We start from the raw sequence: 16,442 nt of genomic DNA on the forward strand, positions 1-16,442 counted from the left end.
ATGTATAAAAGATGTTTAGAAAATGACAAAACACATACAAACAACTACAGACCTAACAAATCAACTTCATGTACATCAATAGAATCCACTATCAGGAAAAAACTTGAACATATCTCCATAATAATGATGTGGCTGACATGGATTGGCATGTGCAAGTTCCTGCCGAACAAACTTCTTTGAGGAAGTGGCATCCCAAACGGACTCTAGAAAGCCTTACAAAGTATTGTACCTACACTGTGAAAGGTTACTAGATAAACTCAAAGCTGGTAAATCCTGTGAAACTGGTTGCACACTGTAAAATAGAAGCTAAAAGCGAATTCCCAAGGAAATTAATGACTCCCAAAGGACAAGAGATTCAAAATCTCAATGCAAATTGGTCAAATTTGCATACCAAAGTAGGTGAACATTTAATTCCAAAATGACAAAACAGGAAATACAAAACAAGTTCAACAAAATATGTAACTTTAGATCAATGACATATGAAATTTGATACTGTTAAGTGCAGGTTACTGTTAATATGAAAATTGGTTCACATATATTCAACTTTATGAAGTGTTGAAACAGCGAAGAATTATGTTTTTTAAAAATAGGGACCTTCAAAGATTTAATGCTCAACATGAGAACTATTGCAGAAGAACAAATAGAACAGATAATTACATTATCAAAGCGGCAGAGTACTAGGTTAGGGAAGTCATGCTGAAAGTGCAAAGTATGCTCAGGCCACACTGAGTAACACATCTACAATGGGATTGGAATTAGTTGGTTTATTGTCACATGTACCGAGGTACAGTGTAAAGCAGGGGTGGGCAAACTTTTCCGTGCAAGGGCCACATTCAGAAATTCACAATTTTAAAGGGCCGCATAGTATATTAAGTAAAATAATTACTTCACCCGGTTATGATTCTGGGCGCCTCATATAGAACATAGAAGTACAGCACAGAACAGGCCCTTCGGCCCTCGACGTTGTGCCAAGCAATGATCACCCTACTCAAGTCAACTTATCCACCCTATACAAGTAAGTAACCCAACAACCCCCCCATTAACCTTAAAAAAAAAAATTTATTTATTTTTTTAATTATTTTTTTTAAATGACTTGGTGAGCCGCATAAAGACCTTTGGCGGGCCGCATAAAGACCTTTGGCGGGCCGCATGCAGCCCGCTGGCCGTAGTTTGCCCACCCCTGGTGTAAAGTATTGTTCTACATGCAGCTCAAACAGATCATTCCGTACATGAAAAGAAAATACATAATCGGGCAAACATAAAATACACAACACAGGCATCGGGTGAAGCACACAGGAGTGTAGTACTACTCAGTAGAGATCAGATCAGTCCATAAGTCCATGAGAGGGTTGTTTAGGAGTCTGGTAACAGTCGAGAACAAGCTGTTTTTGAATTTGTTAGCACGTGTTCTCAGACTTTTGTATCTCCTGCCCGATGGAAGAAGTTGGAAGAGTAAGTAAGCCGGGTGGGAGGGGTCTTTGATTATGCTGCCCGCTTTCCCAAGGCAGCAGAAGATGTAGACAGTCAATGGATAGGAGGTGATGGACTGTGCGGTGTTCACAACTCTCTGTATTTTCTTCCGGTCTTGGGCTGAGCAGTTGCTATACCAGGCTGCGATGCAGTCAGGTAGGATGCTTTCTATGGTGCATCTGTAAAAGTTAGTAAGAGTTAATGTGGACATGCCGAATTTCCTTAGTTTCCTGAGAAGGTATAGGCGCTGTTGTGCTTTCTTGGTCGTAGCGTCGACGTGGGTGGACCAGGACAGATTGCTGGTGATGTGCACACCTAGGAATTTGAAGTTGTCAACCATGTCCATCTCGGCCTTGTTGATGCAGATAGGGGTGTGTACAATGCTTTTCTCTCTGAAGTCAATGACCAGCTCTTTAGTTTTGCTGACATTGAGGGAGAGATTGTTGCCGTTACACTTCTCCACTGGGTTCTCTATCTCCCTCCTGTATTCTGAGTCATCATTGTTCGAGATCCGACCCACTACGGTCATGTTGTCAGCAAACATGTAGATGGAGTTGGAGTCAAATTTTGCCATGCAGTCGTGCATGTATAGGGAGTATAGTAGGGGGGAAAGTACCCTGCCTTGCGGGGCCCCGGTATTGAGGATTATCGTGGAGGAGGCGTTGTTGTTTATTCTTACTGATTGGGGTCTATGGGTCAGGAAGTCAAGGATCCAGTTGCAGAGTGAGGAGCCAAGTCCTAGGTTTTGGAGCTTTGATATGAGCTTGGCTACGATTATGGTATTGAACGCGGAGCTGTAGTCAATAAATAGGAGTCTGATGTAGGAGTCCTTGTTGTCAAGATGTTCCAGGGATGAGTGTAGGGTCAGGCAGATGGCATCTGCTGTGGACCGGTTGCGGTGGTATGCAAATTGCAGTGGATCTAGGCATTCTGGGAGTATGGAGTTGATGTGCCTAGATGTGTGTCATCAACACACAAAGGAAACATTCAACCACCTGCAAGTTCAAAGAAACATAAAGTTGATTCCGAAGCACCAATTCTTTGTGGTCAGTGAAGAATGGATTGTGTAGGAAGTTAAAATAGAGACAGCGTCTTTCCTGCAAGTTTGCACTCCATTCCCACCCCCTGCCTGCCAGTCTAAGATGCATGTTTCAGACAGTGACTGATACCCTCACAGTAAGTAGGAGGGGGCTTCATACTAAGTATGCAAGCACTAAAGTCGTGTGCCAACACAATTTTAATGGGCATGTGGACAATATCCAGTGAAAAAGTTGTAAGAGAAGCCGGGATACAAACAGGATCACATTCAAAAGTTGGCCGGAAGGGGCAGCGCATGGCGCAGTGGTTAGCACTGAGCCTACGGCGCTGAGGACCTGGGTTCGAATCCCGGCCCTGGGTCACTGTCCGTGTGGAGTTTTCACATTCTCCCCATGTCTGCATGGGTTTCACCCCACAACCCAAAGATGTGCAGGGTAGGTGGATTGGCCACGCTAAATTGCCCCTTAATTGGTAAAAAATAATAATTGGGTACTCTAAATTTATAAAAAATAAAACTTTTTTAAACGTTGGCCGGAAAGGTAATTTCTTCGTTTCATGTTTTTGACATTCCTTGTGCACCAGTAGGACAGGAAATCTTTGGCCTCCCCTTCCCTGGTCATCCCGATTCACTTACCTTACTGCTGAGGGCCGTGCTCTCGGGTCCCCTGCTGTGGCCTCCTTCCATTCAAGTTCTGCTCGTGAGTTTGCTGGCCACTTGCTAATTCCCGCTGGGGTGGAGTGAGAAAGGTAACTGGGAGGCAGACAGTAATGAGGCATGCGAGTTAAAATGGCTTGAGAGGCACACCAGCACACCTTACCCCCATATCGAACTTGCACCTATGAGCTTGGCTAGGATTATGGTGTTGAAGGCGGAGCTGTAGTCAATAAATAGGAGGAGTCCTTGTTGTCAAGATGTTCCAGGGATGAGTATAGGGCCAGGCAGATGGCATCTGCTGTGGACCAGTTGCGGTGGTATGCAAATTGCAGTGGATCTAGGCATTCTGGGAGTATGGAGTTGATGTGCCTAGATGTGTGTCATCAACACACAAAGGAAACATTCAACCACCTGCAAGTTCAAAGAAACATAAAGTTGATTATGAGCTGGGTTATGAGAAGACCAAGGAAACTTGGACTTTGCAAGAGAATCAAGAAGCTAATTATAACTTTTGTTTTGTGATTATGGTAAACAGGAAAATGAGTATATAAACACACTTAACCACTTGGAGACTCTATTCACATTATACGCGCTTAACAATAGCCCGGATTGCTGAAAAAACGTGAACTTCTGGAAAACACACGCCTTTATTAATCAACAGGAAAATTAAGGAAGAAAATAGCCGAACGTGAATTGCCACAAGTTGTTGACAGATTACATGCTCCGCTATTAGCTTCGCAAAAGTAGCATCTCGCACTTACCTTTCTCCCCATTTGCCTATTTGAGTCCAGCTCCAACAAGTCAAAAAGCTTGAAACTACCCAAGACAAAGCAGCTTACTTAATTGGCACACCTTGATCACAATAACATGTACTGCAGCAATTCACCAAGGTTTCTTTAATCCACAAGTTCTACCACCTAGAAGAACAAAGGCAGTAGACGTAAGGAAACATCACTTCCAAGTTTCCCTCCAAACCACACACAGCATCCTGACTTGGAATTGTATCACCGTTCCTTCATTATTGCTGGATGAAAATTCTGGAACTCCATTTCTAAGTACATGTGTAAATACCACGTAGGGCAAGATTCTCCCAAAGGGAACAAAATCCCTCATGAGCGCATTTAGCTGGGTGTTTCCTGGCGTCGCAGTGCTGAGAAACACATGGCTATTCAACGTGACTCACGTTGAATAAGGGGCCTGAACGGGGAATGTGCAGTCGAGGCCACACATATGGTGCCCCAATCTCCAAAGCCCCCAAAACGATGCCCAACCTCCCCCCCCCAGCCTGAACACACAATGAGAGTCCCCAGTCTCCCGCTGCACTCATGCGGGGCACTCCCAGTCCAATGACGCACAAAAAGTGGCAGCTTGGCACCACCAACCTGGCAGTGCATATGCGAGCTGGCAGTGCCACCTGAACACCTCAGCAGTGCCAGACTGGTAACAGCAGTGCCAGGGTACCATGCTGCCCAAACGGCATGCAGCTGGGGGGCTCCAATCCCCTGGGAGACCCCAAGAGCCGTTGCATCTGGTCTGTGTTTGTGGGGACCAGTGCTGAATAGCAGTTGCCCAAGGTCTCCGAGGCAAAGGGATTGAATCCCAAAGCCTCAGCTACCTCAGGAATCTGCACATTAGAGTGAGGCTCACTCCCTTGCTCTAATATGCAAATTTACCAAAAGGATTTACATCGCAAGGTCTCACAAGATCTCGCGAGGCATGGGGAGCTGGATAGATCCCGGGAGTGGGGTCTCCCGGCTTTTATCGGACACGCTGCACTGCAGCAAGCTGCTTTCCCAGCGCACTTTGGCCGTTGGATCATCCATGGACTGAAGCGGTTCAAGAAAGCTATTCACCAGCACCTTCACCAAGGTTGGCTACAGTACAGGGGTTCCTTCATCCAGGTCATTAGTTAGATCATAAATAGTTAAGGCCCTAGCATTAACCGTACGGCATTCCAATCATTAGTTTACTTAGCTGCAAATGACCCATTTATCCTGACTCGCTGTTTCCTGTTAGTTAGTCAACCCTCTAACCATGCTAATATATCACCCTCAGCACTAAGACCTTGCTTATGCACTAATTTCTTTTAACTAGTGCCATGTTAAAGACCCTTTGGAAATCCAAATACAGTCTCATCCTCCAAAGAACCAACCTACTTCTAGAAGCTTTTATTCTCTCACTCTAATGACCCTCTATATCTTTTGTCATGCTTTGATGGTTTCTAACACCTTCCTAATCTTTGCCCTACCACTAACCTTTTCAGCATTGTATGGCTTTTCTTTCAATTTGGTCCATCCGTAACTTTTTAATTAACCACGGATGATGCATTCAGTCTTTCTGTCTCAATGAAATATATCTTTGTTGAGCAATACCAATTATCTCCAGACATGTTAGGGCAGCACGGTAGCATTGTGGATAGCACAATTGCTTCACAGCTCCTGGGTCCCAGGTTTGATTCCAGCTTGGGTCACTGTCTGTGCGGAGTCTGCACATTCTCCCAGTGTGTGCGTGAGTTTCCTCCGGGTGCTCCGGTTTCCTCCCACAGTCCAAAGATGTGCAGGTTAGGTGGATTGGCCATGATAAATTGCCCTTAGTGTCCAAAATTGCCTTTAGTGTTGGGTGGGGTTACTGGGTTATGGGGATATAGTGGAGGTGTTGACCTTGGGTAGGGTGCTCTTTCCAAGAGCCGGTGCAGACTCGATGGGCCGAATGGCCTCCTTCTGCACTGTAAATTCTATGTTTACCACTGCTTCTCTACCATTAAATCTAATTTCCCAGTTAACTTTAGCAAACTCTTTCTCATATCCTTGCCTTTATTTAGGTTTTGGACTAGTTTTGGATTCAAGTTTTTCTTCCTCAAATTGAATATGAAATTCATCATGTTATGATCATTCTTGTCTAGAAGGTCCTTACACATTACTAGATCTAAAATAGACTTCTCCCTGGTTGGTTCCAGAATGTATTGTTCTGAGAAAATTTTCTGAATACACTTTATGGAGTTACTGTCCTAGCTACCTGCACCAATTTCATTCATCCAATAGGTACGAAGAATATTGATCCAATTTCTGCAGCATTTTTCTTACAGGCCCCATTATTTTTTGATTTATACTGTGTCCTACAGACCTACTGTCAGGACCGATAAACTACTCCCATCTATCTCCAGTGAAGTCTAGGCTTGTCTTGCCACTGAATGAAGATAAATCAGAACGAGAGTGAGGTTAATGATGTACAACTTCCCTCACTATAATCCAATTCATGCACAAGTCATGTTCATTACCTTTCTATCATCTGTGACTCATCACCTATCTGTCACAAGAGGGCGGTAGTTAGCATTGCTGCCTCACGGTACCAAGGGCCCTGGTTTGATCCCAGCCCCAGGACACTGACCGTGAGGAGTTTGCACATTCTCCCCATGTCTGCATGGGTCTCCCCCACAACCCAAAGATGTGTAATGTAGTGGATTATCCATGCTAAATTGCCCCTTAATTGGAATAAAAACAAAATTTAAAAATATCTATCTGTCACATGTGATGGTCCCTGGTGATCACATGTGTAGGAAGTGTATCCAACTTCAGCTAATGGCTAACTGCATTTTGGAGCTGGAGAGGCAGGTGGACTTGCTGGAGATTGTCCGCAATGCTGCGATTGTTGTGGACAACACATTCAGTAAAGTGGTCACACCATTGGTAAAGATCGAACAGGCAGAAAGAGGATGGATGACCACCAGGCAGAGTAGACAAAGTCAGGTAATGCAGGAGACACTTGTGGCTGACCCTTCTCTAATAGTTATACTGTTTTAGATCCTGTTGAGGGGGATGACTTCTCAGGGTATCGTAGTGGAAACCAAGTCCATAATACCATGGGTGGTGCTGCTGCAAGGAGGGGAGGAAGAATAATGGCAAGGCTGTAGTGATAGGGGATTCAACAGTAAGGGGAACAGATAGGTGCTTCTGTGGCTGCAAAACAGACTCCAAGATGGTGTGTTGCCTCCCTGACGGGCAGCGCGGTAGCACAAGTGGGTAGCACTGTGGCTTCACAGTGCCAGGCTCCCAGGTTCAATTCCCTGCTGGGTCACTGTCTGTGCGGAGTTTGCACGTTCTCCCCGTGTCTGCATGTGTTTCCTCCGGGTGCTCCGGTTTCCTCCCGCAGTCCAAAGACGTGTAGGTTAGGTGGATTGGCCATGATAAATTGCCCTTAGTGACCAAAAAGGTCAGATGGGGTTATTGAGTTACAGGGGTAGGGTGGAAGTGAGGGCTTAAGTGGGTCAGTGCAGACTCGATGGGCCGAATGGCCTCCTTCTGCACTGTATGTTTTATGTTCTATGTTCAAGGATGTCTTGGAGCTGGTGAAGGACATTCTGAAGGGGAAAGGTGAACAGCCAATGGTTGCGGTATATATTGCTACCAACAACATAGGTTTGAAAAGGGATGAGATCGTACAACAGAATATAGAGAATTAGGAGGTAAATTAAAACATAGGATCACAAAGGTAGTAACCGCAGGATTACTGCTGATACCGCTAGCAAGAGTAAAAGTAATAGAATATGCCAGATGATTATGTGGCTGGAGAAATGGTGTAGGAAAGAGGGATTCAGATTCCTGGAACATTGGGACTGGTTCTGGAGAAGGTGGGGCTGGTACAAGCAGGATTGGTTGCATCTGGGCAGAACCAGGGCCAATGTTCTCCCGGGGAGTGGGTTTTGCTAGTGCTGTCGGGGAGGATTTATACTCGAATGGCATGGGGATGGGAACCTGAGAAAGGAAACTGAGGTGGGAAAAACAAGGATTAGAAGCAAAAGACAGAAATGTAAGAAGCAAAAGTGGAAGACAGAAAAAACAAGGGTGAAAAACAAATGGGGCTATAATGCAAAATAAAGCAAAGGTGTTTCACAAGGTTAAAAATCATAGAATCATAGAATTTACAGGATAGAAGGAGGCCATTCGGCCCATCGAGTCTGCACCAGCTCTTGGAAACAGCACCCTACTCAAGTCCACGCCTCCACCCTATCCCCATAACCCAGTAACCCCAAAATACAGGTCTAAAGGCTTTGTGTCCTGATGCGCAGAGCATTCACAATAAGATAGATGAATTAACAGCACAAATATCTACAGTTATGATATAGTTGCAATTACAGAGACATGGCTGCAGGGTTATCAAGGGGGGGGGGGGGGGGGGGACTGAACATCCAGGGATATTCATTATTTAGAAAGGATAGGGAAAGGAGGTAACAGTGTTAGTAAATGAGGAAGTCTATACAATAGGGAGGAAGGATATTGACTCAGAAAATCATGATAAGAAACACCAAGAGAAGAAAATGTTTGTTAACATTGGCCAGTACAAAGAGAGGTAAGTGCAGTGAAATCACACTTGAGTGATTGGAATGCACTTGGTACACTTTCATCTCTTTGATGTGGGCCGTGTTTACAAACATTGGGGGTTTCACCAATTAGACCACTGAAGGAGAAGGGATGTGAATGGATCAAAGCTACAGATGGTTTTTATGAGCTGTCAATCATAAACAACTATGAATGGACTACAGCCAGTAGATCTGTGGGGACCAGAGAAGGCACAGCTGCTCTTCTTCAAAGGAGCAGCAAGGTACCACAGCTATAATGCTTCCCACAGCCCCTGCCTGGACTGGGGTCCCTTTTCTGAGGGAGGGGGGGGGGGTCTGTGGAGGGTTTGTTTTTTAGGTAGGGGTCCCTGGGAGGGTCCCCCTATTACAGAGGTCCCCTATTACTGCGGTCCATGTTGGGGGGGGGGGGGGGGGGGGGGGGGCTGTTCCTGTGCTGTACTTTTTTTTGTTCTTTGAAAGGGGACGTATGAGGGAGGCACCCCTCCTCTGTTCTGACCTGAGGCCCACAAAAGATAAAGTGCTGTCCCACCACCCTGACATCCTCCTCTTGCCGGCCTCAGAATTTCAGCCATTAATTGGCCACTAAAAGGCCTCAATTGGGGTGAGAGCAGGCAGATCACCTTAGGCCTCACTCCACCTCAACCGCCCCCCCCCCCCCCCCCCCCCCCCCCCCCCAACCATACCTCCATCGGAAACCGGACTCAGCTCACCTTCCCACTTCCTTCCTCGTCACCCCAACCCAACAGAGCCTTCTCCGCCGATAGGATCTGGCCATAAACGTCCAAAATCCTGCCCTCACCCACCTCGGCATGAGATAAAATTCTATTCAAGAGGGAGGGCAAAGGTGCCAAGGGAAATGAAGAGATCTGCTTCGGCAAGAAGTCGCAAACCTGAAAATATCCGAAATAAATTAGACTTGGGGAATTGGAATTTGTCCAACAGCTCTTCAAAACCAACAAACCTACCCTCCACAAACAGGTCCCCAAATCTCCCCAGCCTCTTCTTTCCCATGACCTGAGCCAAACTTAAAATGCTGTCTGAACTGCCTCCAAATCCTCACCGCGGACACCACTTTCTGACGAGGTAAATTTTGCAGGGGAAAACGAAAATGAGGCAGTTACCAAGGCCTCCATGCTAGAACCAGCGCCTCATGCCATCCTGTGACAGGTTCATACAGTATTAAATTTACTTGCCATGAATACTCATTAATGTAAAACTTGTAAAAATAAAGTCTTAACTCCAACATAAAACCAGCAGTGCACTAGAATCTTATTGCACCTGTCAGCATTGTGCAGTTGTGTGAGGTCAGCGGTTTTCCCTGTTGAACTTAATAGCAAGAGGGAAGAGAGTAGGAGAACAAGATTGGCGCCTTCGCGGAAGCGTTTTCTCCAGCTTGTGCATTCTAAGGCAAGCGATTCCCACATGTTGATGGGGATTTTGCATTTATTTAGGGAGGCTTTCAGAGTGTCCTTCTAGCGTTTCCTCTGCCCTCCTAATGATTGCTTGCCGTTACGGAGCTCGGAGTAGAGCACTAGTTTTGGGAGTCGTGTGTTGGGCATGCGGGCAATGTGGCCCACCCATTGCAGCTGGACGGGTGTGACCAGTGCCCAGTGCCTCGATATTGGGGATATTAGCCTGGGAGAGGATGCTCACATTGGTACGCCTATCCTGCCAGTGGATTTGCAGGATTTTGCGGAGGCAGCGTTGGTGATATCTCTCAAAGGATCTGAGGTGTCTGCTATACATTGTCCATCATTCTGATACACACAGGAGGGCAGAGGCCATGTCTGCTCTGTCGACCATGAGCTTGGTGCTAGGTTTCAGGTCTCGGTCTTCGAATATGCTGCTCCTCAGCTGAAGTCTGAAGACTGCACTAGCGCATTGGAGTCAATGTTGGGTTTGTCATCAATGCCTGCTCGCACCAAGAGGAGTCTTCCGAGGTATTGTCCAAGGTTCACCGTGGATCTTGATGCTTGGTGGGGGGGTGGCGCCGGGGGGGGGGGGGGTCACTTTTGTGTGGCAAGAGCCGGCTGGTAGAGAACCTTTGTTTTCTTGATGTTTAGTCTGAGGCCCATTCTTTCATATGCTTTGGTGAATTTGTCGACGATAATTTGTAGCCCGGCCTCTGAATGTGCGCACACACAGGCATTTTCTGCGTACTGCAGTTCAATGACAGAGGTTAGGGTGGTCTGGATTCTGGCCTTATACAGCCTCAGAAGTACATCTCTAGTCTTGTATTCTAGCCCTCTTGACATGAATGCTAACATTGCATTTGCCTTCTTAACTGCCGACTGAACCTGCACATTAACCTTAAGAGAATCGTGAACAAGGACTCCCAAGTCCCTTTGTGCTTCTGCTTTCCGAAGCATTTCCCCATTTAGAAAATAGTCTATGCCTAAATTCCTCCTTCTTGACACTTTTCCACATTGTATTTCATTTGCCACTTCATTGCCCACTCTCCTAGCTTGTCCAAGTCCTTCTGCAATCCCCTTGCTTCCTCAATATTACCTGTCCCTCTATAGATCTTTGTATCATCTGCAAACGTAGCAAAAGTGCCCTCAGTACCTTCTTCCAGATCATTAATGTATATTGTAAAAAGTTGTGGTCCCAGCACAGACCCCTGAGGCACACTACTAGTCACCGGCTGCCATCCTGATAAAGACCCCTTTAACCCCACTCTCTGCCTTCTGCCAGTCAGCCAATCCTCTATCCATGCCGGGATCTTATCCTGGACACCATGAGGTCTTAACTTATTTAACAGTCTGCTATGCGCCACTTGTGAAAGGCCTTCTGGAAATCTAAAAAAATCACGTCCACTGGTTCTCCTTTGTCTAACTTCCTTGTCACCTCCTCAAAGAACTCTAACAGATGTGTCAGACACGACCTCCCTTTGACAAAGCCATGCTGACTCAGTCCTATTTTACCATACACTTCCAAGTACTTCGCGATCTCGCAACATAGCCTTAAATTGAGGGGTAATAGATATAGGACAGAGGTCAGAGGTGGGTTTTTTACGCAAAGAGTGGTGAGGCCGTGGAATGCCCTACCTGCAACAGTAGTGAACTCGCCAACATTGAGGGCATTTAAAAATTTATTGGATAAGCATATGGATGCTAAGGGCATAGTGTAGGTTAGATGGCCTTTAGTTTTTTTCCATGTCGGTGCAACATCGAGGGCCGAAGGGCCTGTGCTGCGCTGTATCGTTCTATGTTCTATGTTCTAATAACAGACTCTAAAATCTTGCCAATGACCAAAGTCAGGCTAACCGGCCTATAATTTCCCGGAACATCTTATGTTAGGATGAGACATGAAGGCTCAGTTAGGGCACTTGAGAGTTACAAGTTAGCCAGGAAGGACCTAAAGGGAGAGTTAAGAAGAGAGGGGAGAGGACACGAAAAGTCGTTGGCGGATAGGATCAAGGAAAACCCTAAGGCTTTCTATAGGTATATCAGGAACAAAAGAATGACTAGAGTAAGATTAGGGCCAATCAAGGATAGTAGTGGAAAGTTGTGTGTGGAATCAGAGGAGATAGGGGAAGCGTTAAATGGATATTTTTCGTCAGTGTTTACACTGGAGAAAGACAATGTTGTCGAGGAGAACACTCAGGTTCAGTCGACCAGGCTAGATGGAATTGAGGTTGAAAAGGAGGAGGTGTTAGCAATTTTGGAAAATGTCAAAATAGATAAGTCCCCTGGGCCAGATGGGATTTATCCTAGGATTCTCTGGGAAGCCAGGGAGGAGATTGCAGAGCCTTTGTCCTTGATCTTTATGTCGTCTTTGTCGACAGGAATAGTGCCGGAAGACTGGAGGATAGCAAATGTTGTCCCCTTGTTCAAGAAGGGGAGTAGAGACAACCCTGATAATTATAGACCTGTGAGCCTTACTTCGGTTGTGGGTAAAATGTTGGAAAAGGTTATAAGAGATAGGGTTTATAATCATCTTGAAAAGAACAAGTTGATTAGCGATAGTCAACACGGTTTTGTGAAGGGTAGGTCATGCCTCACAAACCTTATTGAGTTTTTTGGGAAGGTGACCAAACAGGTGGATCAGGGTAAAGCTGTTGATGTGGTGTATATGGATTTCAGTAAGGCGTTTGATAAGGTTCCCCACGGTAGGCTATTGCAGAAAATAAGGAAGTATGGAATTGAAGGTGATTTAGCGGTTTGGATCAGTAATTGGCTAGCTGAAAGAAGACAGAGGGTGGTGGTTGATGGCAAATGTTCATCCTGGAGTTCAGTTACTAGTGGTGTACCGCAAGGATCTGTTTTGGGGCCACTGCTGTTTGTCATTTTTATAAATAACCTGGAAGAGGGTGTAGAAGGATGGGTTAGTAAATTTGCAGATGACACGAAGGTCGGTGGAGTTGTGGATAGTGCTGAAGGATGTTATAGGATACAGAGGGACATAGATAAGCTGCAGAGCTGGGCTGAGAGGTGGCAGATGGAGTTTAATGCGGAAAAGTGTGAGGTGGTTCACTTTGGAAGGAGTAACAGGAATGCAGAGTACTGGGCTAATGGCAAGATTCTTGGTAGTGTAGATGAACAGAGACATCTCGGCATCCAGGTACATAAATCCCTGAAAGTTGCCACCCAGGTTAATAGGGCTGTTAAGAAGGCATATGGTGTGCTAGCCTTTATAAGCAGGGGGATTGAGTTTCGGAACCACAAGGTCATGCTGCAGCTGTACAAAACTCTGGTGCGGCCGCACCTGGAGTACTGCGTGCAGTTCTGGTCACCACATTATAGGAAGGATGTGGAAGCTTTGGAAAGGGTTCAGAGGAGATTTACTAGGATGTTGCCTGGTATGGAGGGAAGGTCTTACGAGGAAAGGCTCAGGGAATTGAGGTTGTTTTCGTTAGAGAGGAGAAGGCTGAGAGGTGACTTAATAGAGACATATAAGATAGTCAGAGGGTTAGATAGGGTGGACAGTGAGAGTATTTTTCCTCGGATGGTGATGACCAACACGAGGGGACATAGCTTTAAATTGAGGGGTGATAGATATAGGACAGATATCAGAGGCAGTTTCTTTACTCAGAGTGTAGTAGGGGTGTGGAACGCCCTACCTGCAACAGTAGTAGACTCGCCAACTTTAAGGGCATTTAAGTGGTCACTGGATAGACATATGGATGAAAATGGAATAATGTAGGTCAGATAGGCTTCAGATGGTTTCACAGGTCGGCGCAACATCGAGGGCCAAAGGGCCCGTACTGCGCTGTAGTGTTCTATGTTCTATGTTCTTCACCCAAAAGGTTGTGAATCTATGGAATTCCTTGCCCAGTGAAGCAGTAGAGGCTCCTTCATTGAATGTTTTTAAGATAAAGATAGATAGTTTTTTGAAGAATAAAGGGATTAAGGGTTATGGTGTTCGGGCCGGAAAGTGGAGCTGAGTCCACAAAAGATCAGCCATGATCTCATTGAATGGTGGAGTAGGCTCGAGGGGCCAGATGGCCTACTCCTGCTCCTAGTTCTTATGTTCTTATGTCTTCTGCCTCCCTCCCTTCTTAAACAGTGGTTTTACATGAGCTACCTTCCAGTCCTCTGGGACCCTTCCTGCCTCCAGTGATTCCTGAAAGATCATCGCTAATGCCTCCACAATTTCCCCAGCTATCTCTTTTAGGACCCTGGGGTGTAGTCCATCCGGTCCAGGTGACTTATCCACCTTCAGACCTTTCAGTTTCCCCAGAACCTTCTCCTTAGTAATGGTCACTGCACTCATCTCTGTTCCTGGCTCTCCTGGAGCTCTGGCATCCCACTGGTGTCTTCCACCGTGAAGACTGATGCAAAGTAACTATTCAGTTCGTCTGCCATTTCTTTGTTTCCTCTTATTACTTCTCCAGCCACATTTTCTAGTGGTCCAATGTCTATTTTTGCCTCCCTCTTACCTTTTATATATTGAAAACATCTCTTCCTATCTTTCTTTATGTTACTAGCTAGCTTGCACTCATACTTCATCTTCTCACCCCTTATTGCTTTTTTAGTTGACCTCGGCTCGCTTTTAAAGGCTTCCCAATCCTCTAGTCTCCCACTAATTCCTGCCACTTTGTATGCTTTTTCTTTAGCCTTTATGTTGTCCTTGACATCCCTCGTCAGCAATGGATGCCTTGTCCTCCCCTTAGCATGTTTCCTCCTTGGGATGAATTTCTGTTGTACCTCCCTAATAACCCCCAAAACTCCTGCCATTGCTGTTCCACTGTCTTCCCTGCTAGGCTCCTTTTTCATCAACTCTGGCCATCTCCTCCCTCATGTCTTTGTAGTTACTCTTATTTAATTGTAATATCGTTACATCTGATTGAAGCTGCTCCTTCTCAAACTGCAGGGTAAATTCTATCATATTGTGGTCACCGCTCCCGGAGTGTTCCTTCACCTTAAGTTCCCTAATCAAGTCTGCCTCATTACACATCACCAAATCCAGAATTGCCTGTTCCCTAGTAGGCTGTCATAAGCTGCTCCAAAAAAAATCTCTTAGATATTCCACAAATTACATTTCTTGGTGTCTACTATCAACCTGATTTTCCCAGTGCACCTGCATATTGATGTCCCCCATGATTATTGTAATATTGCCTTTTTTTACATGCCTTTTCTATCTCCTGATTTATTTTCTGCCCCACATCCTGACTACTGCTAGGGGGCCTATACATAACTCCCATCAGGGTCTTTTTACCTTTGCGATTCCTCAAGTCTACCCACAGAGATTCTATGCCTTCTGATCCTATATCGCTCCTTGCTATCGATTTAACTTCATTCCTTACTAACAATGCAACCCCGCCCCCTTCGCCCATCTGCCCGTCCTTTCGATAGGACATATGTCCTTGGATATTTAGATCCCAGTCTAATTTACCTTGTTCCTTATACTGCGCGCATTTAGGTACACCACCCTCAATCCTGCATTGGCCGCCTCCCTTTTCACACTCTCCTCAGTCACTGTACCCTGTACTGAGACCCTTTTTGATTTTTGACTGTGGCTTCTCTGCCTGTCACTTTCCCCCTTACTGTCATGTCATTGTGAAGCAGATGGAGAATGGTGACGAATTTCTGCTCCACAGAATTGAAGGCCGTTGCTAGGTTGATGCTGCTCCCTGCACTTTTCCTGGATTTGTTGCACGCTGAAGATCATGTCCATTGAGCCTCTTGATGGGCGGACGCCACACTGGGACTCAAGGAGGAGCTCTTCAGCCACTGGGACGAGGCGGTTGAGGAGTACTCTCGCGATGACCTTTCTTGCAGAGAGTAGGGAAATCCCTCTGTAATTTCCACAGTCGATCCTGTCTCATTTCTTGAAGATGGTCACAATTAAGGCATCTTTGAGATCATGCAACATGCTCTCTTCCTTCCAGACAAGAGTGATGGGATTGTGGATTCTTATCAAGTGTGCATCTCTGCCGCACTTCTGCAGGGATTCCATCGGAGCCAGAGGCCTTGTTGTTCTTCATCTGTAGGATGTTTTTTTAGACCTCATGGTGAGCTGGGGTTGCGCTGAGATGGTGGCAGGTAGCATAGGATGGTGTCAAGGATGCTTGTGTCAAAGGCTGTGTCTTGGTTGAGGAGGTCCTAGAAGTGTTCTCTCCAGTGGGCGCTGACTGCCTCTGCCTTTGATGAGAGCCTCTCCGTTTTGGCTCTCAATGGGGAGGGCCCCTTTGTAATTGACCATAGATTGTTTTGATTGTGAACAGGCCGTGCACATCGTGGTTGTCAGCGAGTTGCTGAATATCCTGCTCTCTTTCCACCTGTTCTTTAGGTCGCGGGTTCGTTGTTGCACATCGGCCTTCAGTTGCCTATAGGCTTGTTTCCTCTCTCTCTCGGGTTTTGGTGGAGCTTCCAGTTCAAGAACGCCTTGCGCTTGCGGTCAAGGAGATCCTGGATCTCCTGATCGTTCTCATCGAACCAGTCTTGGCATTTCTTGGTCAAGAGCCCGAGCGTCTCTTCG

General features: G+C 46.0%; 1 long non-coding RNA gene across 1 annotated transcript in view; it reads right to left on the reverse strand.

Moving 5' to 3' along the window:
- Positions 1-2,289: 2,289 nt before the first annotated feature.
- The window catches only part of LOC119969246, a 42,454-nt gene continuing 28,301 nt past the window's right edge, over positions 2,290-16,442 (reverse strand). The window contains exons 2-3 of the long non-coding RNA XR_005461320.1: positions 3,143-3,574; positions 2,290-2,465 (exon numbers count right to left, since the gene is read on the reverse strand). This is a non-coding gene — a long non-coding RNA (uncharacterized LOC119969246). The remainder of the gene's footprint in view (positions 2,466-3,142; positions 3,575-16,442) is intronic.

The sequence above is a fragment of the Scyliorhinus canicula genome, chromosome 7 (assembly GCF_902713615.1).
Source record: "Scyliorhinus canicula chromosome 7, sScyCan1.1, whole genome shotgun sequence".
Classification (NCBI taxonomy): Eukaryota; Metazoa; Chordata; class Chondrichthyes; order Carcharhiniformes; family Scyliorhinidae; genus Scyliorhinus; species Scyliorhinus canicula.